General features: G+C 34.6%; 1 pseudogene; it reads left to right on the forward strand.

Annotated features, from left to right (window-relative positions):
• Nucleotides 1-24,188: 24,188 nt before the first annotated feature.
• The window catches only part of LOC109245152 (60S ribosomal protein L28-like), a 53,832-nt pseudogene continuing 50,317 nt past the window's right edge, over nt 24,189-27,703 (forward strand).

Raw genomic sequence — 27,703 nt, forward strand, 5'->3', positions numbered from 1 at the left:
ATAGGTAATACTTTGTAATAAGCATTTTCATGAGTACATTAAATATGCAAATTCACAGTTTTCATAACGGGCATATGAATAAATGCTAATATTTCTTTTCCATTTTACAGATGAAACTGAAGTAAGAAAATAAAATCTGACATCTGCTTTTCCTGACGTTAGGATAACTCTAGACTTGTTTCATAGAATGAATCAATACGTTTTCTTTAATAAACTAGCTTGGGTTAAATGCTGTAATTTCCAATTTTAAAAATGCTGCTGGAGGTGTCCTCCATACAGATCACTAGATATGCACTGCCCATTCTCTCACTGTTATACAGGCTTCAAGAGAATATGCAAATAATCCCCTGTGGAATGATCTTTTCCTCCCTTATTTGCTTAAATCCCACATAACAAGATGATTCTTCAGCGCTCTGAGCTTAGCACTATTTCCCCTGGATGGCTTCACAGTGGTCAAACTGCTCTACCTACATCTTGCTTCTCCAACTTACATCAATACCAAAATTTGCTGATTAATATCTAATTACCCTCCAGTGCCCCAACACCAGTGTGTAATCTCTTCTCCGAACTTCTATTGCTTTTACAAAAAAAAAAAAAAAAAATACAACTTTCTTTATAACCTATTCACACCAGGATGGAGGAATGGGAAGAAGGGGAGAAAGAAAAAAAGAAATCTTTGGTCTTGGTAATTAATGTATCAGCACTGATGGAACTTATATTCTAATGAGTTTACCTTTTTGTTAGTTTGTTTTACTGTATGCAAATTTGAACATGAGAAGGCATATTAGAGCCATTTTTTATAGCAGCAGTGTAATATATGATGAGCCAATTATATATGGATCACATAATTTATTTTCAGCATTTTTGTGGCTAAATTTTAAAAATTAAGTTTCTTTCAAAGAAATCAGTGTATGGCATATTGGGAAAATGTGAGAATATTATAAAGAGAGGACTGGGTAATTGAGGCTAGTTCTGGCTTGACTTAAAACTAATTTGATGGAGGTGCCGGGGTGGCTCATTCGCTTGAGCATCTGACTCTTGCTTTCAGCTCAGGTCATGATCAAAGGATTGTGGGATGGAGCCCCATGTTGGACTCCACACTGAGAATGGATTCTACTTGAGATTCTTTCATTCTTTCTCTCTGCCCCCCCCCCGACTCACTTGCTCATTCTCTCTCTAAACAAAAAAACACCCCTGATTTGATGGACAAAGGACTTATATAGACCTTTCTCCAAAGACATACAATCATCATCATAAGCATCATAAGCATCAAAGAAACACAGATCAAAGCCACACTGAAATATCAATTCACACCTATTAAGATGACTATTATAAAAAAAGAAATATTAGTATGATGTAGAAAAAAAGGAATCCTTATATACTATTGATGGGCATGTAGAATGGATGTAAAATGCTGCAGCCAGTATGGAAAACAGTATGGAGTTTCCTCAAAAAATTAAAAATAGAACTACAATATACTCCAGCAATCCTACTTCTGGATATACATCCAAAAGAATTGAAATATGGATCTCAAAGAGATATCTGCACCCCCATGTTCATTGCAGCAATTTTCACAAAAGCCAAGATATGGAAATAATCCAAAGGTCAGTTGACAGATGAATGGATAAAGAAAATGTGGTAATATATATATATATATACAATGGAATATTATTCAGCCTTTATAAAAAGGAAATCCTGACATTTGTGGCATGGATGAACCCTGAAGATATTACATTATGCTAAGTAAATAAGCTAATCACATAAGAACATATACTGCATGATTGCCCTTATATGAGGTCTCTAAAATCGTCAAACTTATAGAAGCAGAAATTTGAACAGTGGTTGGCAGATGCTGAGAACAACAGGAAATGGAGAATTATTGTTCAATGGATGTAAAGTTTCTGTTGCACAAGACAAATAAGTTCTAGAGATCTGCTATACCACATAGTACCTATAGTTAACAATACATTATGGTGCACTTTAATCTGTGTCTAGAGTTTTGCACAATGTTGGTGAGAATGGAAATTGGTACAGATACTATGGAAAAAAGTATGGTGTTTCTTCAAAAATATTAAAAATAGAACTGCCATATGATCCAGCAATCCCATTTCTAAGTACATATCCAGAGGAAGTCAAATCGCTATGTCTAGGTGATATCTGCACCCCCATGTTCACTGCAGCATTATTTACTATAGCCATGGCATGGAAACAACTAAGTGTTCATTAAAGGATGAGTGTATAACAAAAATATCATATAATACATATATTATATCATACATAATATCATATATATGAATATTATTCAGCCATAAAAGGAAGAAAATTCTGCCTTTTCCAAAAACATGTATGAACCTTGAGGATATTATGGTAAGTAAAAAAGTCAGACATAAAAGACAGATATGTTATGTTCTCACTTATATGTGGAATCTAAAAAAACTGAGTTCATAGAAATAGAGTAAAATGGTGATTGCCAGAAGCTGGGAGCTGGGTGAAATTGGGAGATGTTGGTCAAAGGATACAAACTTTCAGCTATAAGATGAATAAATTTTGAGGATGTAATAGTAAGATTACTATAATTAACAATACAATATTATACACTTGAAAATTGTTAAGAGAGTTAATCTTAAGTTTTATCACCACAAATAGGAAGGGTAAGTATGTGGAGTGTTAACTAAACTTTACTGTGGTCATAATTTTGCAATGTATTGAGTCATCACATCTACATTTACATGTTATGTCAATAATATCCCCATCAAGCTGGAAAATAATGTTGAAAGAATAGATCTCATGTTAAATGTTCTTGCCACCAAACACACACACACACACACACACACACACACACGGAAAATTTTGAAGGTTTAATACATTGATCGTGGTGATGGTTCATTGGTGTTTGCATGTGTCCAAACTCATCAAGATGTATACGGTCCACCCTTGAACAACACAGAACTTAGTGGTGCAGGCTCCTCATAACATCAAAAAATCCACATATAAGTTTTGCCTCCCCCCAAATTTAACTACTAATAGTCTACTGTTGAATTCAAGCCCTACCAATGACATAAATGGTTGAGTAATACATATTTTGTATGTCATAGGTAGTATATACTGTATTCTTACAATAAAGTAAGATAGAGAAAATAAAATGTTATTAAGACAATAATGAGGAAAATATATTTACAGTACTATACTATATTTATTTTTTTTAAAGCCACCTATAATGGACCCATGGCCTTCAAACATATTGTTCAAGGGTCAACAGTATATTAAATGAGTGCATTTTGGTGTGTGTATAAATTCTTCATCAACAGAGCTTAGAAAACTGAATTGAGTCTCTTCAGGGTTCAGGTGATCATGTAATATAAAGTTTTTCTCTACATGGTCTCTCTCAGGTTTTTTTTTTTTTTTATTTTCACAGGATTTGCTAGAAAATATATGATTCCTTTTGGCAATTTGGCTCTTCCTTTGTAACACTGAACATTTCCAGTGTCATAAGAACTCAGCATTAGTAGTGAGAACTGGGAACCAGAACTTTTGGACTGTAATCACTCATCTTGCAACCCTAAGAGAGGCAACCCACAATCCTGTTTGTCCTCATGTGCCAGGCCTCCAAAAGAGCCAAGTCTTGTCATTCAGATGCTCTCAGCTGCAATGAATTGTGACAGTGTATGCAATCTATTATATGTTAGTGAGCATCTGTTTTCACCATGTTCTACATAATTAGGCTTTCTGCCACTTTTAGGTTTTAGGTTTAACCACTTGCAAATCTAGTCAAGTGATATGCTCCACACTGTATGATGATTTTCTTCACCACCTAACAGAAATGGAATTAAAGTTTCAAGGCAGCAGTAACATCCAAGAGTCTATTACCCTTATGGTAAGAAAGTCAAATATTTATAAATTTTCATCTTGGGGGTGTATGAATTGAGATTTCACATTTTTAAGGATTTTCAGAATCATAGTTTTTACGTTGTACCTGTACTTTCTATTAAAAATCAAATTAAATTATAACCTTTATCAAAAAAAGTGGATTTTGTTCATTAAAAAAGTGGTTGATGTTCTGTCGCACACAGGTCATTATCCCTAGCTTCCAGACAAAGTGGTGCATGAGACAAGCAAGAATTCTAGCAGAAGAGATGTGCACAATAAACAGTCACATATACTATGTATAAAATGAAACAAGATGATAAAGAAATTGTTCTCTGTGGTTTTGCAGCTTACTTTAGAAAAGTAACTGGGGAAGAATTCTCTGAAGCATTAACATTTGGGGGGAAATAGCAAAGAGAATATCTGGGACGAAAGCACTCTCTTTAGGCAGAACAGGAAGAGCAAGTATGAGAATGAGATGTATGTACATGTTCAAGAAATGGAAAGAACACCAGTGTGACAGGGCTGGTTGTTACTGAGGGGTTGACAGAACGAGGTCCAGTACAGGGGCAACACCTATGCCATATGAAGTCTTTTGTTGGCTTTGATAAGGAGTTTTTAATTATATCTTGAGTGCATTAAGAAATCATTAGAGGATTGTAGTCTGAAGCATTTGGTGGTTTATCTATATATAAAGTTAACTATTACATGAGGGTAAGAGAAGCTCAGGAAGTGCAGTCGAGAGTCTACTGTAATGGGCTGGGAGAGGACGCTAGCCTGCCATGAGCATGGAAAGGAGCTATGAGATACAGTATGTATCAGGAAGTGGAACCAGCAACTTACTACTGGACTGAATTTGGTATGTGAGACGAAATGAAGAACTGAAGGTGACCCTTGGGTTTTTGGTTTGAGCAAGTGAGTGGGCATAGTTCATCTTTACTGTGATGAAGAAGTCACGGGAAGAAAGAGGTTTAATAGTGAATGTGTAAATGAAGAGCCACAGTTATTTTACATATCTTAGCAAAATCAATTCAATATGTAGTCCTCTCAACTTCCATTTGAGAGTAACGAAATTAAAGCCACACCAACTGCCATAGGTTTGTGAACCTAATTATGTTTTTGGTCCAGAATAATAAGAAAATTAGTTAATACATTTGGCACAGTTTCATCATAAAGATAACCTTTCTTAGGTGACATATCACCCTGCGAGGAGCTATTGATTTTCTCTGTTCTATGTTAACAGGGACATAGGAGCTGGCATTATTTCTAAAATTAAATATTTAAAACCTGGCATTTCAGAGTATAATTTCCTACTTAAGGATAATAATAAAATGTTCCCAACAATTTCAATGCACTTAAACTGAAGAGAAGTAATTACCTTTGATAGATCAAAATGAATGTTTCTTTTATCTTATAGACTCAAAGATACCTTTGCAATATCTTCAACCTCACAGAAATTTCACCTCCACCTTGTTTTCAAATTGTAGAGTTCAAAGTATGCATAAGTGTATAAGGTAAGCAGTATAATAATATAAGCATAGGGATTACCACAGTATTCTTTTCTTGAGAAAACAGAAGCAGTGAATATTGGAGAAACAGTTGGCACACAAAATCTACCAACATTGCTGAATGATTTCATAGGTAGTGGATAATATTTAAAGGACTCTTTAAAGAATGTTGATTTTTTTTCTATAAATGTGCAACCTAAGTCATATAATTTGTTCATGTTATAAATATACACTAAACATAGTTTCATATATGTGGCAAGAAAGTACACCTGCATTCTTGGGTTTGTTTATAGGAAGGCAGAATATAGTTAGTTTGGTGAATCTTCCAAATAATCAGAGCTAACTTCAAGTAGGAGGCATCATTTGGGGAACTGTTTGCATCTTGGAAGAAAGCTAACTTGTTGAGCTCTAAGAGGAAAGATAAAGAATAAATGATTAATATGATTAATATAATCATAGGTATTTGATTTAAAAAGAAGGGTGGGTTCCGATGTGAGGACAAGGAAGAATCTAGGCAATAGAAATTAAATTTTTAGTGTGGGAATTAGCAAAGGTTTCTAAATTTGGGATCAAGGTGGGTAATAAAGATAGAAATTCAGCATAGGGAGAGAAGCAATTTAAAAAAAGAACATAGTTTTATGCACTGGAGTAACAACTTTAAGAAACTATCACTATTGAAGCAATAGTCAGACTTATCAGGTAAATTAGGTATTGAAAGGGCATTTCTACAGTCACCTGTATTGGTATAGGGAATCCTGATTAAAAGGGACAAAAAAGAGAAGTTATTTTCATAAAGCTGAATCATAATACAGTATGTACAAGAGTAGAAATAACCTGGAATATTTCAGGCAGAAAGATCTGAAATGACAAAGTCAGAGGAGCATGAAACCGAATGTGATCGCAGGAAGCTATAAGGTTTATAAAAATCTACTTGAATATTTAAATCAATGCATGAATGGCAAGAGAAAAGTTTAGAGAAGTAGGTAGACAACTGTTCCTAGGAGTATTTTTAAACCATAACAATAACAGATAGTATTTATTTTATGTAAATTATTTTCTAAAAAGTTCAGTAAGCTAAATCTGTTAGTTTGTTATTCTTAACATCCTAGTATATATATGTGCTGGATGCAGTGTGTGTGTGTGTGTGTGTGTGTGTGTGTGTGTGTTAAGATTATATGTTAATTATGCTGTTGAAATCTTCTGTATCTTGGCTGGGTTTCTTAGTCAGTTATAAATTTATACTTATATTCATTGCTTGTTATGTCAGTTATAGAGATAAACATGAAAAATCACTCATTATGAATATATTTTGTCAATTTAAAAATATATTTTCATTTAATCTTCTTTAAAAATAGCCAGAGACTATATCACCAGATAGTATATTTGTTTTTAAATTATAATATATTCTTAGTAAATTTAAAACACATCATTATACATTGACCCTCTTTATTTAGAGTAGTGTCCTATTCTCTGAATATTATTTTATTTAACATTAATAAAATGATTCCAAGATTATTTCATTTATCATTTCCTGGGTTAAGTTATAACTTTATTTAACTTAAAAATGTGTGTATGTATTTTATCTTTGCCTCTTGAAAATGGCATATAGGCGGAGTTTGCTTTGTGATAATCTTTTTACTTTAATCAGAGAATTTCATCTGTTTACAGTTAACACATCACATGCTTTTGATACATGTCATCATATATTCTGCTTTTTTATATATCTTGCACGTTCTATATTTCTTTTTCTCTCCTTTTTGCCTTCTTTTGGGTTGATTAAACATTTTTATAATTCATTTTATTCCTACATACTATATAGAGTAAATATATTCTATTGGTTATCTGAGAAATTATAATGTGCATACTTCCTTATCAAAATACAAGTGTACTCAATCATTTTACCCTCTCCCTCTACCAAAGAAGAACCGCAGACACCACTATAAACTCCCCTCCTTATATATTTTTTTCTTTAACGTTTACTCATTTTTGAGAGTGAGAGAGATAGAGCATGAGCGGGGGAGGGGCAGAGAGAGAGGGAGACACAGAATCTGAAACAGGCTCCAGGCCCTGCGCTGTCAGCACAGAGCCTCACGCGGCACTCGAACTCACAGACTGTGAGACCACAACCTGAGCTGAAGTCTGACGCTCAACTGACTGAGCCACCCAGTCGCCCCATAAACTCCCCTCCTTACAGATAACTGTTGCCATATGTTTTAATTCTTACCTTGCTTTTTACCACACAGGAAATTATGATTGTGATTTTATACAGCTAATATTAATTTCAATTTCGCCTCACGGTTACCACATTTTTTGCCAGGCTTTCTGCCAATTAGTTTAAACTTCTTTCTCTTACATCATTTTCTTTAATTCTGGGATTGGTCTTAACTTTCAGACTCAGAGGAAGAAAACTCGTTAATTGAAATGTGTCCTTTTCCACACTCCCGTCTATATCTGAGTTGTTATTGAATGGTGTTCATTGAATGTCCTGTATGCTAGCCATTGTGGAATAGAATAACAAAGTTAGAGAGAGACCCCACACGTGAGGAATGAATTAGTTTATCATTTGAAGAGTCAACCGCATTAATAACTTTGGCTTCCAGTACATTGAAGACTCTCAAAAGTCACAAATGTCACTCAATCAAGAAAACAGAAAACAACAATTAAAGACAATTTTCTGGAGTGCCTGGGTGGCTCAGTTGGTTAAGCATCTGACTTCGGCTCAGGTCATGATCTCACAGCTTGAAGGAGCCCCGCATCCGGCTCTGTGCTGACAGCTCAGAGCCTGGAACCTGCTTCAGATTCTGAGTCTCCCTCTCTCTCTGCCCCTCCCACCCCCCCCTCAAAAATAAATAAACATTAAAACATTTTTTAGCTTAAAAAAAGACAATTTGCTGAAGATGGTAAAAAGCTAATTTTTCATTAAATTTTGAAAGAAAATTCTACCACATATGTGGCAGTTAAAAGAAATATTACAGTGGGCTCTGGAACCTTTAAAAATAAAAAAGAAGAAAAGAAGTGCAGGTCATATGGGTGCTGAGTCCCTTTCAGAAGCTAATCAGTCATGCTATTTCTATTTCGCTTTGCCAAACATTGCATTAATGAAAATGATAATTGTAATTCATTACATTTGTAGAGTTCTTTCATATACCTCATCTCCCTCCAACCACAAAACAGCCTTTTGAGGAAGGTATCATAGCCCCAATTATAGATGAGAAAACAGTCATTCTGAAACAAATCTAGAGCCAAAATGGTACTTAAATTCAGGTGTTCTGTCTCATAACTTTATCAGTGCTTTTTTTACTATGTCAAGCCACCTGAAAATCTGGTCTTTAAGTTATTCAGATAGGAAGAAAGTTCTGGAGGTGGTTAAGCTTATTATTTTAGAGTGATCTAGAAAGATGTCAGTGGTTGAAAATAAAAATCTCTTGTTCTTATAACTTATATATGCTTAGTCAAATACTGAGTGTTTTAAGACCCTAATGAGGTATTTCGTGGAATGAAAAAGGTATATTTAAAGCACTAAAAAGTACTTTACTTCCATCTTTATAGGTAAATCTAGCCTGAATTCTTAGTATAATAAAAATCAGGAAAAGCATAAACTTCTTAGTGATTCTTAGCTATCAAGCTATTGTCAGATTGGTTAGATTTGTTGGCTGAACATTTACTTAGAAGTATATATACCCAAATGAATGAATTATATGGAGAAGTGTGTGTGTGTGTGTGTGTGTGCATGTGTGTGTGTGTGTGTGTGTGTGTATGAATTGAGTGCTAACACAGATCTGTTTGGTGCTATTCTGTGGTGAATTTGGTTGTGAACTGTAGAATATATTGGCTGTTTAAAAAAAGAATGAATAATAGACTCTTAGGATACATTATTTCAACTTCTTACATCATTGCATTTTGGGCAGTTCAGCAAAGTGAACTGGAAAAAAAAGAGCAAGAATTATAAATCATACCAATCGAAACGTAATGCTTTAGATTCTTGCATGACACCTTCACACATGCCATCTGATTCAACTTTCTCTATCCCCGACAATTCTAAAAGAACAGATTCACTAACCACCACCGCCATCCCCATTTGACATACAAGAATTTAAAGTACAACGTTTAGATATGTCTTTTAAAAATTCCCAGAGATATTAAGGTCCAAATATGTGTTTGCATTTCTCAATTAATTTACATAAAAAAGAAAGGATATCATGGCAAATATACTAAAAGCAAAATTGCAGGGAAACAGATGGCTTGTGACTCATAATTTCAATGGAAAAATATTCGTACAACGTTCTAGACAATCATTTAGTAACATAGGTTTGTTTCTTGTTACAAGTTTTTTGGTTAGTTTTTTGTATTCTAGGAAGGGAAAGAATTTCAAGCTAAGTGTACAAAGGTGACTTACAAGTATTTATTTTTCTTTTAACAAGCAAGTTGGGCACATGGTTATATCTGCCTTCACATTTTCATAATAAAATTTTTGTTATTGTGACTTAAGGGAGCTCTGCTCATCACCTTTTCTGTATCTAACAAACCTTAAATCTGAACTGAATCAAAGAGAAGTGAGTATAATCCTTGATTCATCTCTTACAAAGTATGAATTATCTTTCGCAATTTACTTAACCCCTTTTGTTGGAGGGTCTTTTTATTCTTTTTCTCTCAACTTGGTACAAGAGTAGTGCCTGACAGGGGTGCCTGGGTGGCTCAGTCGGTTAAGCGTCGGACTTTGGCTCAGGTCATGATCTCGCGGTCTTGGGTTCGAGCCCCATGTCGGGCTCTGTGCTGATGGCTCAGAACCTGGAGCCTGTTTCAGATTCTGTGTCTCCCTCTCTCTCTGACCCTCCCCCGTTCATGCTGTGTCTCTCTCTGTCTCAAAAATAAATAAATATTTAAAAAAATTAAAAAAAGAGTAGTGCCTGACACATAGGATTTTTGAAGATTAAATGAGGTGATATATGTGATCGTACTTGATACTGTAATTCTCAATTTTGTTATTGTTATAATTACTATCATCACCTCTTCAGTAGAATTTAAGTAGCTTCTGTGCAGTTCTTTAGTTTTTAGGGGATGATGTCATTCATAATCTGTAATTGACTTTTTTCTTTCAGTTATGCCTTTGTCTTTAGATTGCCACATTAAGTAGCTGAACTTCTAATAATCTTCAAGAAAAATAACATTTAAGCAACAGTTTCCAAAACTCAACTTAGTAAACTATATTATGGATGGTTGCTGGAAGGCGGCAGAATCTCAATCTATTTGTTCTTTTGGATCAGATTTCATTGCATTTTCAAAAGAACACTGAATCCAGGGGCGGAGAAAATGACTAGTCTATATAATCAAGGCATGCTGTCCAATAAAACTGTAACGACAAAAGTGTTTTATAATTCTGTTCAACACAATCACCATTAGCACTTGAAATGTGGCTACTCGGGCTGAGACATAGAGTTTTCAATTTTAGTCAATTTTAATTTAAATAGCCACATGTGGCTAGTGGCTACTATACTGAAGGGCATGCGTTGAGAATCTATCCTGAAATCGTCAAGTCATTAATGCTTAGCACCATATCCTCTTGTCACCTAAAGAATCAAATTGAAAAAGTTGTGTGTGACTTTACATGATTTCAAAGACCTATCTTCAGAAATAAGATAAAAATTTGCTGAAGATTTGACTTAAAAGGATGCTCGGTGTTTTACACAATTCTCTCTCTCTGAGAGTCCACAATTGAGATTTCTTCCTGGCATATAACCAGGACTAAGCGTGCTTTCCCTGAGCAACTAGTGTATTTTAACTTATGAACACTATAATTTAAATTTTATGATTTCCTCTTGCCAAAGCCTGATACTAGCCTCAAAAATAATACTCTTTAAATAATAGACATAAAAACACCAATAATACAATTTTCATATTAATTGATCCCAAATAGTATTGATGTCTTCAGATGCAGTTTAGAATGTAAAAATGTATAACATTAACATGTAATTTATGAGGAGCATGAAACTGAAGAATTTTAAGCAAAGAAGAAACTAGATAATGCAATCAAACTAATGAAACCTCATAAAGCTTTCAATCTCCCACCAAGCCTTACCAAATTTAACATGCTCTAAAAAGCAATATCCTACCTGTAAAAAAATGGTTGTTTTAATTTAAGAATGCAGAATAATCTTGAATGCCTCTTTACTATAGAAATTGAATTTTAAGAGTAGCATGAAGATAAAACAGTAAAATTATAATAGTTACAATTGGCTTATTAAAGTAAAATCTAATTAGAGGAAAATAGGAGAAAATATAAAAGATGATGTACGTACTTTCAGAAATAATATATGCTATAAAGGAAAATTGAAATATTATTACTATTACTATTATCAATATAAAAAGCAGACTTTAGGACTTTAAGAAAATCCTAAGTGATGAAAAAAATAGGTTGTGTTGGAGCTCGTTTACTGGGGTGTAGTGGAAAGAGTAGATAACATGTGGTCAGAAAAAGTAATTGAAGATTAATTTCCATTACGTGCTAGTTGTATAACCATACGCAATTCAACATAAGCCTGGAATCTGAGTTTACAGGGCTTTAAGAAACTATAACCACTGCTTTCTTGGACTCTGTATGGAAACACCCTGGGCAGTTAGGGAAGAAGTAAAAAGTCCTACGTCATTTGCTCTATGTCTATCAGATGTGGTGTTGCATCTTATATGCCCTTTTTTACCCTCACAAAAATTCAATAGGGCTAGCTCTCATTATGAATGTCTTTTTTAAATAAGAGCTTTCTTGAGCTATAATTCATTTACCATAGAATTAACTATTTAAATTCAATGCCTTTTAGGATAGTCATAGAGTTGCCCCACCATCACCATAATCAATTTAAGAACATTTTTTATTACTCCTCCTCACTCTCAAATACCCATACTCATTAGCAGTCACTCTGTGTTTTTACTCCACTCCCACTTCCAGCCTTTGGCAACTATTAATCTATTCTTGTCCGCATAGATCAGTTTATTTTGGACATTTCATAAAAATATAATTATACAATATGTGGTCTTTCATGACTGGCTTATTTCGCTTAGCAAGTTCTCAAGGTTCATCCATGTCATAGCATGTACCAACGCTTCATGTGTTTTTACTGCTTAATGACATTCCATTGTAGGCATGTACTACATTTTATTTATTCATGCATCCATTGATGAAAATTTCGTGTTTTTTTCCCACTTTTGGACTATTATGAATAATGTTTCTGTGAACATGTGTGTGTTTTTCCCTTTTAAATTCTCATTTCCTTTAGTCAAAGAGAATGATGCTTAACATAAATGCTAAAAGGGGAAAAGAAGACCTTGCCTTTCCATTCCACACTAGATCCTATCGAAATGCTTCCCAGCATTTGGGAATTTCAACCCTCTGTCATCTTTCTGAAAATCAACTGGCCGAGTTGAAAGCTTTTAGGAATAAGAACAATCGGCCTCCCAGCAAATGTTGTAATAGGGGGAGAGCACAGTGCAAAGCAGTGTGTGAAGGTGCTTAGATAATAGAGACAGGTCCTGGGAGCCACACTCATGAAGGAAGGTGTGAGGTCCCTGAACAAACAAGCATTGTCTGTTTCAATACTGGGTTGCTAATGCTCTGCTACAGAGCACAGAGCATTGTGTTTCTCATTCCACTCACTGGCAGCAAATTTTGCTCCATGTCATTTTGGATTGTTATAAAAATGTGATCCTTCCCATGATAAATCTAAGCATGTCAATCATATTTTATTAAACTGAGCAGCAGCAATATCTCCTAGCATACTATCAGTCCATCTCTATTTAGGATTATTATTTTTTTAACCATGGGTTTTGAGTGATCAGAAAGCATTAGAGCTCTATATTTGTGTGACACTTCTGGAACCTCATATTTCCAAAATGTAATATGCTGTATCATGTGAAGCAAAGTTAAATAGGGAATGAATTTATTCATGAGGGAAAAGAGGTTGGGGTAACTTGCGTAATTCATGCAATCTAGAGTTAAATAAGGCTAGAAAGGATGCGAATCTCTGGTAAAATGCTTATTGATGTTTTTGTGATCAGGCTATAAAGAATATTAGTTTTGCTTTTCAGCATGAAAGACATTCATATGAATTATGGTAAACTCTTCCTGAGATTTTAACTCTTACCTTCCAGATTTTGTATACTGTTCATGTACAGTATTTTATGTTGTACACTAATGCCTCTCTCCTTAGTTTTGTTCAATTATAGCTAATTATAAGAGTATTGGAAATAGTAACCCTAATAACTATGCCATAATTAGGAATGCCAGGCACTCTACTAATCTCTCTCAAAGCAGTGTTACTTAGTATCACTAAGTTCAGTGACATACTTAATGCTGTTACTCATTGTATAAATAGGATAATCCAAGATTAAATCAGTTAGCAACTTACCCAAGCTAGTAAATGAAACCATTGCAAGATTAGCTCTATTCTAACCAGTTCCTGAGCAAATTCTGCTCATGGATCTGGAGAGCCCTGTAGGGGTTTCCACCTGACAGTAGAAGGGGTCTAATACAAATGGTACTGCTCTTATGGAGAAACAGTATATGTCACATTCTATTAAAATTACCTAATTCTTTGACTATCTTCCTCCAGTAGGTACCACACTTACGCTGGACATGTTGTTCAACCTTGCATACTAGATTTGAGTACAATGAAGATGCTCATTAAATATTCACTGACAAAACAAGTTAAAGAGAAGCACTGATGAAGAACAGGAGCCAACTCATGCCAATCCTATCACAACCTGTCCTTCCCAATCATGTTGTTCTTTTCCATCTAATCAAACTTCTGTATCTCATAAGATCTTATTTTCCCTTTTAGAGTCCAGTCTCCCATGAGGACTGCATTTCTTCCATAAGTCCAAGAAACTGGGGTAGAACACTGAAATTCTGTGGAATATATTTTGGATCATGTACACTTTAACCTCAACCATTGGTTGAGATCCTGATCCAAAGAGAAATTGCTTGGGGTCACAAAGAGAGCCCTTGAAAGTTAGGACATCACTGGTAATTTGAATCCTTTAACATCACTTATCTTCTACCAATTTGCACCAAGGCCAAGTTCACTTGATTTATCTAGATATCTGTGTTTTATATCTGGTTACCATACTTCAGTGATTAATTCTATTTCCAGTTCGATTTTTCAGTTCTGATCTTATTCCCTCTCGTTTCTCGAAAGGACCTGTCCAAACTTTATCAAGCTTTAGAAACAAAGTGAATTTTTCACTTGACTTTCCTTTCACAAAACTTCAATTGAATTGAAAAATGGGTAATGAGTAAATAAGTTCTATTAATAAACTGGAAAAACTCAACAAAATGATTTGTTACTCACTTCATTATTTTTTTTTTCTTTTCAATCCTTGGGTTTAATTTTACTTTTAATTCCTGAATGAATTTTATACTATACTTACCAGACTCAGCCTGCTGATATAATGAATGAAATGATAGATCTACTCATAGTCAAGAATGATTCTGTGTATGCTCTTAAGATTGATTCAGGATACTTTGGAATAATTGAACATAGACAAAAAGAGAATTTCAAAAATTAATATTCTGCTCAGTGAATTTGTGTGCATTGTGTGTGAGACAGAGAAGAGACAGACAGTGAGAAAGTGAGAGACAGAGAGAGATTTGTATATGAAGAGTAATTCCTGCTGTAAATGAATTATGTAAATTAAAGGCTAACATGAACATTTTAGAAACATTTGACCACCTGTTATTTTAAACTAGTATTTTGGGGAAATTTTGCAACTCTTTTCAGATAAAAGAATAGAGACTAAAAGTGACTTAGAATCTTCATATTATAATTTATTATTCATTTCAGAATTTATTATTTCAGCAAGTAACTTTATGTTTTATTACGTGAATTGTCATAGGAACTAATTTAACTACCATGATATAGAAATCAGTTTAAAAATTAATGATTTAAGCGTCAGTAAAATATTTAGTTTCACTTCAGAGCTCCATCTTACTAGTCGGCTCAGATCTAAGCTATGAAGACACAGAAAATAGATGACAGAACTTACCCTCTTAATATTATATAGGCTAGAACATGGGCCCCATTAGATTAATTAAAGATTAATAAGCCTTATGTTGCAGTATCAACATATAAATTTTACTGAGTACAGTATTATAATAATTGTTATCATTGTTAATTTACATAACTCCTATTTATTAAAAAAATGAAATAAATTAATGTAAAACAGGGAAAAAACCTCTATTTTAAAAAAGATTGAAAACAGAATCAAGTAATAAATGAATAGCTTATGGGAGAAGAGAATGATTATATCCTGAAATCTATGCTAAAGTACATTACCATAATATAAAAAAATAAAATAATTACTATAATATACTATAATACTAAAAATACTATAAAAATAAAGTACTATACTATAATTTACTATAATAAAGTACAGCACAGCTGAACAGTGTTACTGATCTCAGTTGGATTTGGTTGGTTTGCTTGAGGTATGTTCTCATGTGACAGAAGAGGTACTGGCAAGATGCCTATGTGACTGTTCAGGTGCTGTACTTGTACTGTGTTTCCTAAAAGCCCATTGACCAAAACAAATTACATGGTTGAGTCCTTAGTTAAGGAAGGGCAACGCTCCTCACCTTACCACCAAAGTGAAAGAACACCATACAAAGATACATGGGGAAAAGAATGGATGTCCAGTCCTGTCACTGGCAGAATATGGAGAATAGTAACAGTATCTGTCCACTATAGTCCTATTCAGCCATTTACTCAACAGATAATTTTTGAGCAATTTAAATGTGACAGGATCTATGTAGGTACAGGGGATATAGCTGGAAACAAAATCACTTGTCTCTCATAATTAATATTTTAGGGGAGAAAAACAGAAAATAAAATATATAAATGAAATACATAATGTACTCCTTAGATCATGATAATATTGTAGTAAATAATATAAAGCAGGGAAGGAGAATGAGGAGCATTAGGGGATAATATTTTATTTATTTTATTTTATTTTATTTTTAAATTTTATTTAAATCCAAGTTAGTTAACATATAGTGTAAAGTGGTTTCAGTAGTAGTATGTAGTGATTCATGTAACACTCAGTGCTCATCCCAACAGGTACCTTCCTTAATACCCATCACCCATTTAGCCCACCCCCCATCTAACACCCTACCACAAACCCAGAGTCTGTTCTCTAAATCTAAGAGTCTCTTATGGTTTGCCTTCCTCTCTGTTTTTATTTTATTTTTCCTTCCCTTCGCCTATGTTCATATCAGTTTTGCTTCTTAAGTTGCATATATGAGTGATATCATACGATACTTATCTTTCTCTGGTTGTCTTATTTCACTTAGCATAATACACTCAGGTTCCAACCACATTGTTGCAAATGGCAACATTTCATCATTTTTGATCACAGAGTAGTATTCCATTGCGTGTGTGTGTGTGTGTGTGTGTGTGTGTGCCTTCCTTATCCATTCGTCAGTCGATGGACACATTTGAGCTCTTTCCATAATTTATTATAATATTTTTATTATTTTAAAATGCTTTATTATTTATTTTTGAGAGAGAGAGACAGAGGGAGCATGAGCAGGGAAGGGAAGAGAGAGAGAGGCAGACAGACTACCCAAAGTGGGCTTCATGCTGACAGCAGAGAGCCTGATGTGGGGCTTAAACTCACAAACCATGAGATTGTGAGCTGGGTCGAGTTGGACTCTTAAGCAACTGAGCCATCCAGGTGCTACTGTCTATAATATTTTAAGTAGGATGATAAAAGAAAGACACTGGGGAGGGGACATTTAACTAAAAATGTAAAGGAAGTGAGGACACTATACAGATAAATTAGGATTTCAGTGAATGTTTCAACTAATCAAGAAAGCAGTAAGGGGTGCCTGGATGGCTCAGTTGATTAAGCGTCCAACTCTTGATTTTGGCTCAGCTCATGATCTCATGGTTTGTGGGTTCAAGCTCCACATTGGGCTCTGTACTGACAGCACACAGCCTGTTTGGGATTGTGTCTCCCTCTCTCTGCCCCAACCCTGCTCTGTCTCCCTCTCAAAATAAACAAATAAACTTAAAAAAAAATAATAAAACAGGAAAGCAGTAAATGCAGTCTCCAAAACTGAAGCCAGTGAAGTTATGCAAAGAAGGGGATGAAACCAGAGTGATAGGGAAGAGCATATGTTGGCTTCATAAACCACTGTAAAGACGGTGCCTTTCACTCTGAGTGAAAGCAAAGGCAGTTGCAGATTTTTGTGACATGACCAGATGTAAGTTTTAACAATCTCATTCTGCCTGTTTTATTGAGAATAGAATGTAGGCAGAGAGGGAGGAAGCAGAGAGACTATTGCAATACTTTAGATGAGGTTGGATGGTGGATTGGAGCTTTGGACCAGCACCATAGTGGCAGAGATGGCAAGAGATTGCCCAAGTCTGGATTTATTTTAAGGGAGAATTGACAGTATTGACTGAAAGATTGGATGACAGAGGAGAGGAGAAGAACTGCCTTCAAAATTTTTGGTCTAAGCACCTACGATGTAGAAGTGACCACTACCAGAGATGGAAAGGATATGGAAGTCATTAGGATTTGGGGGATAATGAGAAGCTTGGCTGTGGATGTTATCAAAGTAGAGACATCATGCAGATAGTCATGCATATAAGCCTAAACTTTTGGGGGGAGGTGAGAGCTAAAGCTATGCACAGATGAGTCATCAGCATGAATGATGTTTAAAACTACAGTCACATTAGGCATAATTCTCAAATACAGTTACTATATCAATCCATTAAATTTAAAAAAAAGCAAATGTAGTGCTCGCTTCGGCAGCACATATACTAAAAAAAAGCAAATGTATATTTTTCACCAACTTTTTTTAAGATTCTACTAGACTCGGAGTGCCTATACTATCTAGCATTCTGTCTTAGAGTTCTTTTTTTTTAAGTGTTTTTCTTTAATGTTTATTTATTTTTGAGAGACAGTGTGAGAGATACAGAGTGTGAGTGGTGAAGAGGCAGAGAGAGGGAGACACGGAATCTGAAGCAGGCTCCAGGCCCTGAGCTGTCAGCACAGAGCCCACTGCAGGGCTCAAACTCACGAACCGTGAGATCATGACTTGAGCCACAGTTGGACGCTTAACCGACTAAGCCACCCAGGCGCTCCCCAGTTCTTAGATATCTTGTAAGGTACTCAAAAAAATTTTTTTAAGCCTCAACCAAAGATCTTGAGGTTAAGGAACAATTTCTTTTAAAACAGTGGAAATAAAGATTCAGTAAGGTAAAACTCCAGAAGCCAAATAATGATGAACTGAGGAATGAATCTCACTGAGCACGGAGTTGCCCAAGGCTCACCCCAACTCAGATGATTCCAGGCATATGTTTGGTGGTCCAGTCCTAAGTGGTCTGGAAATACTCAAACTTGAGTCTAGAGTGTGCATACAAGAGGACATAAGCCCAAACCAGGCAGGACTGGGGGTATGCAAATCTGACAATGAGGACAAGTAAGTCACAGCAGGAACAGGGGCTGATTTGGCAAAGGATTGCGGAAGGCACCATTAGAGTCACTTGAGAGACATCTTAAAATCAGTGTCATGGAAACGACTCTTTTAGTGTCTCAGTTAAAGTTCAGTCTCTGAAACACTAGAGATTTCCCTCTGATTGGCCTTTTTGTAATTCCAGAGAGCTATGATCTTTCACTTCTATTTAAAAGCTATAATGCTTTCTTGCTCCCACTTCAACACACAAGTCAGGATAGAAGGGGCCATTAACTTGGTGTGTGTTTTACAGATAAATAAGGATTTTGAACTAATCTGTATACAGGGATATTTGGTCAGGCCTGGAGATTTAATTGAACTTGGTATTCATTTACGATTAGTTTGTTTTGTTTACTTTCTTATACCATTAGCAAACTTATTAAAAAGGAAATACAAATAAACTTTGTGCCAATTACATAAGAAAATAATTGGATTTTATTAATCCAGGAACTCAGGCAATCAATTAAAGCAAGGGTACTCTGGTCTCAGTCACCTCATTATTCTTCACGCTAATTAATCGCAAATACTAATGGGTTGCTTAGAAATGGGAGGCTTTATTCCTTTAGACACATATAAAAGCTCTTAACGTAGCAATGTTTATGCCTTTGGAAAAAAAATACTGCTTTCACTGAATGGAGTGTTTGCTTTAAACTAGAAACTTGCATTCTGAGCTATGATAGTAGGTTCTTTATAAATTCTTGGCAAATTAATAATTTAACCCGTGAATGAATAACTCTTTCAAGTTTAAAATCCAATAACAATGTCAATTGGATTAGGAACTAAAAAGATACAATATTCATATATAGGTTCAAGCTTCCTCTATTAAACTAATTGTCTATATGGTAATAAGTAGGATATTTAACTTCTCTGAGCCTGTTTCCTCACTGTAAAATGGGTTAGTAATATTAGCATTGACCATGAAGAATGGGAAAATGCAGTAATGGATATAAAATTCCTGGCACATGTTAGATCCTCACTAAATGTTACTTTTTTTCTCTTTTTCTTGTCTCTTTTTTCTCAGGAATTTAGGATTTACCCCACCAAATCATAGTTGGTAGTAGATCATTTCTGGATTTTATCTTTTTAAAATAAAAATGTTGTTCCAAGCAGGTCCTTGCTCCCTAGGCAATCTGCATGTGTTAACTCATATAGGAAATCTTTTTACTAAGGTAGGAGAGACATAACCAAGCTGTCTACCCTTGCTGGTAGGCAAAATTTCAATACCCTTATATAATGAGGAGGGTTGATCATGTTTTTTCAAAACCATTTAGCCTACCTTATATAAGATTTGAATATTTCTTAAAAAGCTTGTAAAATTATCTGTGTGGTATTTATGCAAGTTTCTGTGTCAATATTGATTTTTGAATCAGTAATTTTAATTTTGTTATTGGAAAGTATTAACAGGGCACCTGGGTGGCTCAGTCCATTAAGCATATCCTACTCTTGATTTCGGCTCAGGTCATGATCTCAGGGTTGTGAGATCCAGCCCCATGTTGGGCTCCATGCTGTCTCTCTCACCCTCTTACCTCCCTTGTAATAAGCACCCGGTCAAGAACTGGAATTTCAGCCACCTTAGAAGTGTCTCAATGTGCCCTGTCTCAACCACAGGTTTGACCTTCCTTCCAACATTACTCACTATCCTGACTTTTATAGTGACCATGACCTCATCTCCTTGTATTTTCTTCCCTCATGTAAAGATATAGGTGAGTCTTGATCATTAACAATAAGGATAAGATTAATTCTCTTTCAATCTACAGTTTCCATTTTCATCACTGTCTTTTTCTTATTATTTATGTGGGAAGAACCTAGAGTGTTTGTCATCTCTGGAAGTGTGATTTGGCTGAGGTATATATCCAAGTATCCACCACCAGAATATTTACATCACCCAGAAAATGTTCTTCCAGTGCATCACTTCCCAAGCCCAGGTCCATCCCATTCCCCTAGCCCTAGGCAGCCACTGATCTGCTCACAAAAGGCCTTTATTTTTTTGGCACACCTTAAAGACCATGTGTATTGTGTACGGTTTCTAATATATCCCACATTTTAATGAAAATCTGACCGGATATTGCATTCTTTGTTCAATGCCTTTTGTCATTAATAGTTTTAAGTTTTTTAAACTTCATATTGTAGCTATTACTGTGGTCAAGACATCCGGTATCAATACGAATGTCATATATTTTTAGGGAGCTTGGTCTTTTCTCTGGAAGTTTTAACATTTTCTCCTCTGTTCTTTTAAGCCACTGTAAAATATGTTTGCACAGGCATCACTTTATTTGTCCTGTTTGACTCTCAGTGAAAAATTTCAATGAGTTCCTTCTTCCTTTTTAATTTATGTCTATTTACCTGTGCTTTGTGTTCTCCTCATTTCATTCCTTCTTGGCCTTATTTTTTGGGTACTGACATCGACAAATATTTTTAGATTTGATTGCCTGTTAATATTTTATATGCTATATCCTGTATTATTTCCTACTTCCTCCCCCCAAAAAATTCTTCAATCTGATATTCCAATTCAACAATTCATTCATTTTATCCATCCCATTTATTTACTCTATATAAAGTACTATTTCAACTATTATATAAATGTTACCATTCAGATCCTTTTAAGATTTAATACAGTTTTGAGCCTGGGAGGCCTAGTCGGTTAAGCATCTGACTTAGGCTCAGGTCATGATCTCAAGGTTTCTGAGTTTGAGCCCTGCGTAGGGCTCTGGGCTAATAGCCCAGAGCCTGGGGCCTGCTTCAGATTCTGTCTCTGTCTCTCTCTACCTTTCCCCCACTCACACACACACACTCTCTTTCTCTCTGTCTCAAATATAAATAAACATTAAAAAAAGATTTAATACAATTTCATAATTCATACATATATAGATAAAAGTATGTATTTAAACAAACTTGCTTTAATTCTTATTATGTTCTAATACTTCATATAGTACATATTATAAGAAGAGAAGATAAATATTTCTATTTGATATACTTTTTGCCAAAAAACAAAACAAAAAAAGCCTCCATTACTATTTTTTACAATGCATATGAGAAAATATTGATCCTCTCAGCTTTTGCTAGTTTTTAAAGATCTTTATTTTTCCTTAAATTTTGAAGAGTATTTCTGCTGGGTACAGAAATCTAAACAAACTTTGTCCCCTTTGTGTGACACTTAAAAATGCCATTCATTGACTTCTCACCTCTATAGTTTCTGTAAACAAATCCACTGTTATTATATTTCTTCTTCTACATGTGAGGTATCTTTTTGGTCTTATTAGTTTTAAAGTTTCTTTTAATTACTGTTTTTCAGCAATTTGATAATAATGTCTCTTTTTGTAGGGTTTTCTTATGTTAGGGATTTGGATATAACTTAAAATTTGGAAAACTTTCTGTTATTATTTTCTCATATATTCCCCACCTTTTGCACCTTCTGAAACAAAATCACTCATATATTATAGTGAAAAATGTTGTACAGCTCATTATTCTGTTTATTATTTTTAAATATTTTTCTCTGTGTTTTTTAAATAATTTTGTTACTATTTTCAACTATATTGATCGTTTTATATAGCTTTCAATTTTCTGCTAATTCTCTTCAGTGTATTTTTCACTTAAGAGATAGACTTTTAACACTATAATTTCTAGTTCTATAGCTCCAACATTTTCCTTGACGAATTTCATGTTTTCCTTTAAGTCCTTGAGTATATTCTTAGGCTTAAAATAACTATTTTGACGTTATAGCCCTCTAGTTCCATCATTCTTATCATTTCTCGTCTGTTTCTATTGATTTATATTTCTCTTCATTATGCATCACATTCCGCAGCTTCTTTGTATGGCTTGAAACTTTTAGTTAAATGTTTACATTAAGTGTATATTGTTGTATGCCTTTAAAGAGTGGATGAGTTTGTTCTGACACACAGTTAAGTTACTTAAAGATCAGTTTGATTACTCTAGACTTGTATTTAAGCTTTATTATGGTGAGTCCAGAATAGTCTTCATTCTAATTCCACTGTAGACCCGATGGTAAAGTGAAATACTTGTGAACATTAAATACACTGATATATTGGATATTTTTTTTATTTACAAATTTTTTAAACATTTATTCATTTTTTGAAAGATGGAGAGAGACAGAATGTGAGTGGGGGAGGGGAAGAGAGAGAGGGAGACACAGAATCCGAAGCAAGCTCCAGGCTGTGAACTGACAGCACAGAGCCTGACGCGGGGCTTGAACTCACAAATCATAAGATCGTGACCTGAGCTGAAGTCAGATGCTTAACTGACTGAGCCACCCAGGCACCCCTGGTATATTGGATATTTAATGTATTATTAATACAGTTATATATATTTATCTTGAAGTCTATCCACTCTGGTTGATAGAAACATGAACTATTTCTCCCCTTGTGTGAGTCCTGGGAATTGTCTAGGCTATTGCTTTCCTCTGGTTCTTTAATGTATTTTGGGGTTGTTCCTTACTTGTATGTGCTGTTCAATACTTAGCCAAAAATTTAACAGAGTTCTTGGAAGATCTGTGGGTCTCTCTCTCTCTCTCTCAGCCTTCCACTTTTCTGACTTCATCTGCATTCAACATCATGAATTTGAGCCCCTTCTCCCTTCCCAAATACCAACCGCGTAAGTCATTGAGACCTCTGGAGTCTTTGGGGAATCTCACTCCCTGCACTGTGATCTGGAAACTCATTCTATGCAGGAAGCTGGAACAATTTCAGGGCTTACTTTAAATGTTTCCCTTATTCCAAGCATCAGAGAAATTCAGTACCTACCATCTAATGTCTAAAACTAGTTGCTTCATACATTTTATTCTGCTGCTACATGATTACAGTGAGAGGAAAATGCCGGCAGTAGTCAATGCTTCATAGATGAAAATAAAAGTAATTTATTTAATATAAAGTTAGACACTATTACAAAAATAATATACACACCTGTGATTCTGCCATTCACATTTAACATCTACTAGTTTGCATATTTGCTTCAGGTCAGTCTAGTGAAGGTATATTTTATATTGACACGTAAGTTGCACACAGAATAGAACATAAAACATGAGTATAGCCTAATGAATTCTGACAAACTATGTTCACTTGTGTGTAAGCAGAACCTAGATCCAGCAATACTACATTACCCACTCTGTCCCCTTCTGTCAAGATACACCCTGCTGAGGTTAACAACTGACTACTAACACCAGAGATATGTTTGCCTGTTGTAAATTTTATGTAAATGGAATCCTACATTTCATATTACTTTATACTGGCCTTTTTTCATCAAAAATACATTTGGGGCTCATTCTGCTTCCAGCTACCCTAGTGAGACGAGCAGCAGCCATGTCCGCACAGCTACAATGGATGGTCCTGCACAACTGCTTCAACTATCTGATCGAGGGGAACGAGCAGATACACAGCGTGGAGCCCAATAACCCTTCTGCTATAATAGGCTGATTCACCTCAAGGCTGTGGGCATGGAGCCTGCGGCTGAAGGCTAAAGTGTGGTGGTGGTCAAGAAGTGGCGATCTGGCCAGAGAAAGCCTGCCACCTCCTACAGGTTGGACCGCCATTACAAGAACGCCAAGGCCGCCCTCAGCAGCAACCGGGACACGATCCACAAGAACAAGCGCAGCCCAGATCCGCATGTGGCGGCAGTTCATAGAGCCAGCCCCATCCCACCCAGCCAGAAGACTGTGATGCTGAAAGGGATGCATCCTGCCCCACCAAGACCTCCTGAGCACCTGCTCCCCACCTCCAAACCAATGAAGATAACAACCACCTCAAAAACAAACAATCTCCACCCCCCCAAAACAGTTTGTGGAATTCATCTATGTTGTGTATACCAGTGCATACATTCATTTAATAATATACAATTATTTAATTGCTGTATAATTGCTGTATTATTGCTGTATAATTATTCCATATTAAGTATAATAAAATGTGTAATCATTTTCCTTTGGTAGACATATAGGTTGTTTTGAGTTGTGTTTTATTTACTTTTTTTTAACCATGATGCAACTAGGACTATTCTTGTAATATGTTTACAGTGGATATACATGCACATTTTTTTGGTGGCTTTGTATTTAGACATTGAACTATTTGTATATTTCAAATCATTTTTAAATAAATGAAACATTGCAAATAAAACCATCGCTCCTTTTTTTCTCTAAGTTCTTTTAATGTAGGTACTTATTATCATGAATTGCTGGAAACTCTTTCCGGGCATATTTTAATATACCAAACTATATGCACAGTATTTACATGCAATGCCCTATAATACTGTTTAATAACCAGATGAATGGTATTACAATTCTGCTTTCAGTATCATATTAATTCACACTGTTAAAGTTAGGCCGTGCAGTTACTATTCTGCTGACGCCACAACAATAATTTGGGAGCATTGCTTTCTTTACTGCTCCTTGGAATGTATTAAGTAAATTCAGAGTTATCCATTCATTGAAAAACTTGTAAGCATTCTCTCATGAAATCTTTCAGGCATTTTTTTAAATTTTGGCAGAGAATAAATTTGAAAGTTGAAATAGTGAATGAAGGTAATAGGGAATTTTTAAAATACCATTTTTAGATATTCTTATAGTAATTGTTTGTATAGATTTTTCTATATTGGGTCAGCCTCAGGATGTTACATATTCCAGTATATCAATATTTAAAGTATTAAAATCTGTTAATGTAAATTGAGCAAAGAATTATCCTATAATTCTTGTTTTTTGTATTTATCTGAGTTTATGTTCCTGATCTCTTTTCCAATGTGAAAGTTTGCTTTCTCCCTTTTTCCTTTTTGAAATTAAGTATGTGTACATTTATTCACTGTGATGTTGCTCAAAACAGTAGCTGTAAAGAAACAGATTTTCACAAAAACAATAGCAAATAAATTATGGTACTTTCATACATTGGAATAGGCAGTCACCTCCACACCACCACCACCCAAAAACCTGATGTCAATAGGTGAAGAAAAGAAAATTGTAGCCGATGTATGCAATATGCTATCATAAGTAGAAGAGACTTAATGTTATATACATGAATATATGATACATCAATAGTATAGATGTATATATAGGCATATATGTATATTTGTATACATATATGCACACATATACATACATATACCTCTGGAAAAATTTAAAAGGCAATGATGCCATTAGTTGCCTTCAGAAAGAAGAATGGGAGGGCACTATTTTATGGGAGACTTTTCACTCTCCATCCCTTCTGTCTTTTGAATTTTAAATTATGTCAGTTATGTGAATATATTACCTCTTCAACAACAAGAAAACAAGAAAGGAGGGAAGGAAGGAAGAAAGGAAAGAAGAAAGGAAGGGAGGGAGGGAAAAAGAAAGAGAAAGGAAGAAAGAAAGAAAGAAAGAAAGAAAGAAAGAAAGAAAGAAAGAAAAGAGAGAAAGAAAGAAAAGAGAGAAAGAAAGAAAGAAAACAGAAAGAAAACTTCTTTTGGCCCAGCTTAGTTCGGTTTCCTAATAAGTAACAGCAGTTCAAACTTCCACCAGTAATTCATGAGACTACCTGTTTCATGGCGTACTTATAATTATTGGTACTCAATGTTATTAATCTTTACAACTGTTGTCATTTTAAAGGGTGCAAAGAATTATATCATTGCTGAAATATTTATTATCTTGTCTAGTAGTGGGGTTGAATATCTGTTCATACGTTTATTATTCACTTGAATTTCCCCCTTTAAAAATTGCCTTTTTATATGTTTGAATTGTTTTTGGCAATTTGCAGAGAGTTCTTTGTATATTAAAGTTATTAGCCTTATGTCTTCCCACATTTCTTGCAATGAGCAAATGAGCATTTATAGTTTCTATAATAAATGTAATTTAAAATTTCTATTGCCTAATCATTTAAAAAGTTTCATAGCTAGGTGGTGCCTAAAGGCAATATAATATGAAATAAATTCCTACATTTGCATAGTGCTTTATAGTTTATAAACCTTTATTATGACATTCTCCTTATAAAAAATAATTACCTAATTTTTTAAAGTAACCCATTCATATGATTCAAAATGTGAAGTATACAAAAACACATGTGAAAATTTTTCTCCTTGACCCCAAGAAACTCATATTCCTTTGCTAGAGTTAGTCAATGTTATTTGAAATTTCTTGTATTCTTCCAGAGTATTTATGCATATAAAATCAAATGTGTATCATTTTCTCTTTTTATACAAATGGAAACTTATTAGATACATTATCATTCTCCTTAGTTTTTATTTAATCATGTATATTAGAGAATATTCCAGGGTTTTTATTTAATCATGTATCTTAGAGAATATTCGGATTGGTGCATGCAGAACTTTCTCATTATGTTCTCTAACATTATAGTCTGTTTTATGGATAGATTGTAACTTATTTAGCCAGTGTCCTATTCATGAGTATTTAGGTCTTTCAGAATTTATTGCAAACAGTAAGGAAGGAAAAAATATTTTACATTTTATTATTTCAGATTTTAAATCTATAAGATTTTAGGAAGAAAAATTACTGGGTGAAAATTGTGTATGTTTTGGATTTTGACAAATATATCTAAATTTACCTTCTAATAATGTCTCATTTTCATATGCTCATCAGTTCACTGTGGTATCAAACTCCTTGAATTCTTCAAATCTGATAAGAGAAAGATAATTGCATTTGTCTTATTATAGTAGTTAATCAGATAGATATAGATATACAAACCGTGTGTATTTCCTTTTCTTTGAAATGTCTACTTATGTCTTCCTGGTTGTAGGGTGTTTATTGTTATTGCTGTTGTTAGAAAATACATTAAATATACAATTTCCATCTTGTGCTGCTTGGAATTTATTCTTTTACAAAGGATGAGTTTTATAACCA

This window comes from Panthera pardus, unplaced genomic scaffold (assembly GCF_024362965.1).
Source record: "Panthera pardus isolate Hobbes unplaced genomic scaffold, ASM2436296v1 HiC_scaffold_12, whole genome shotgun sequence".
In the NCBI taxonomy this organism is placed as follows: domain Eukaryota; kingdom Metazoa; phylum Chordata; class Mammalia; order Carnivora; family Felidae; genus Panthera; species Panthera pardus.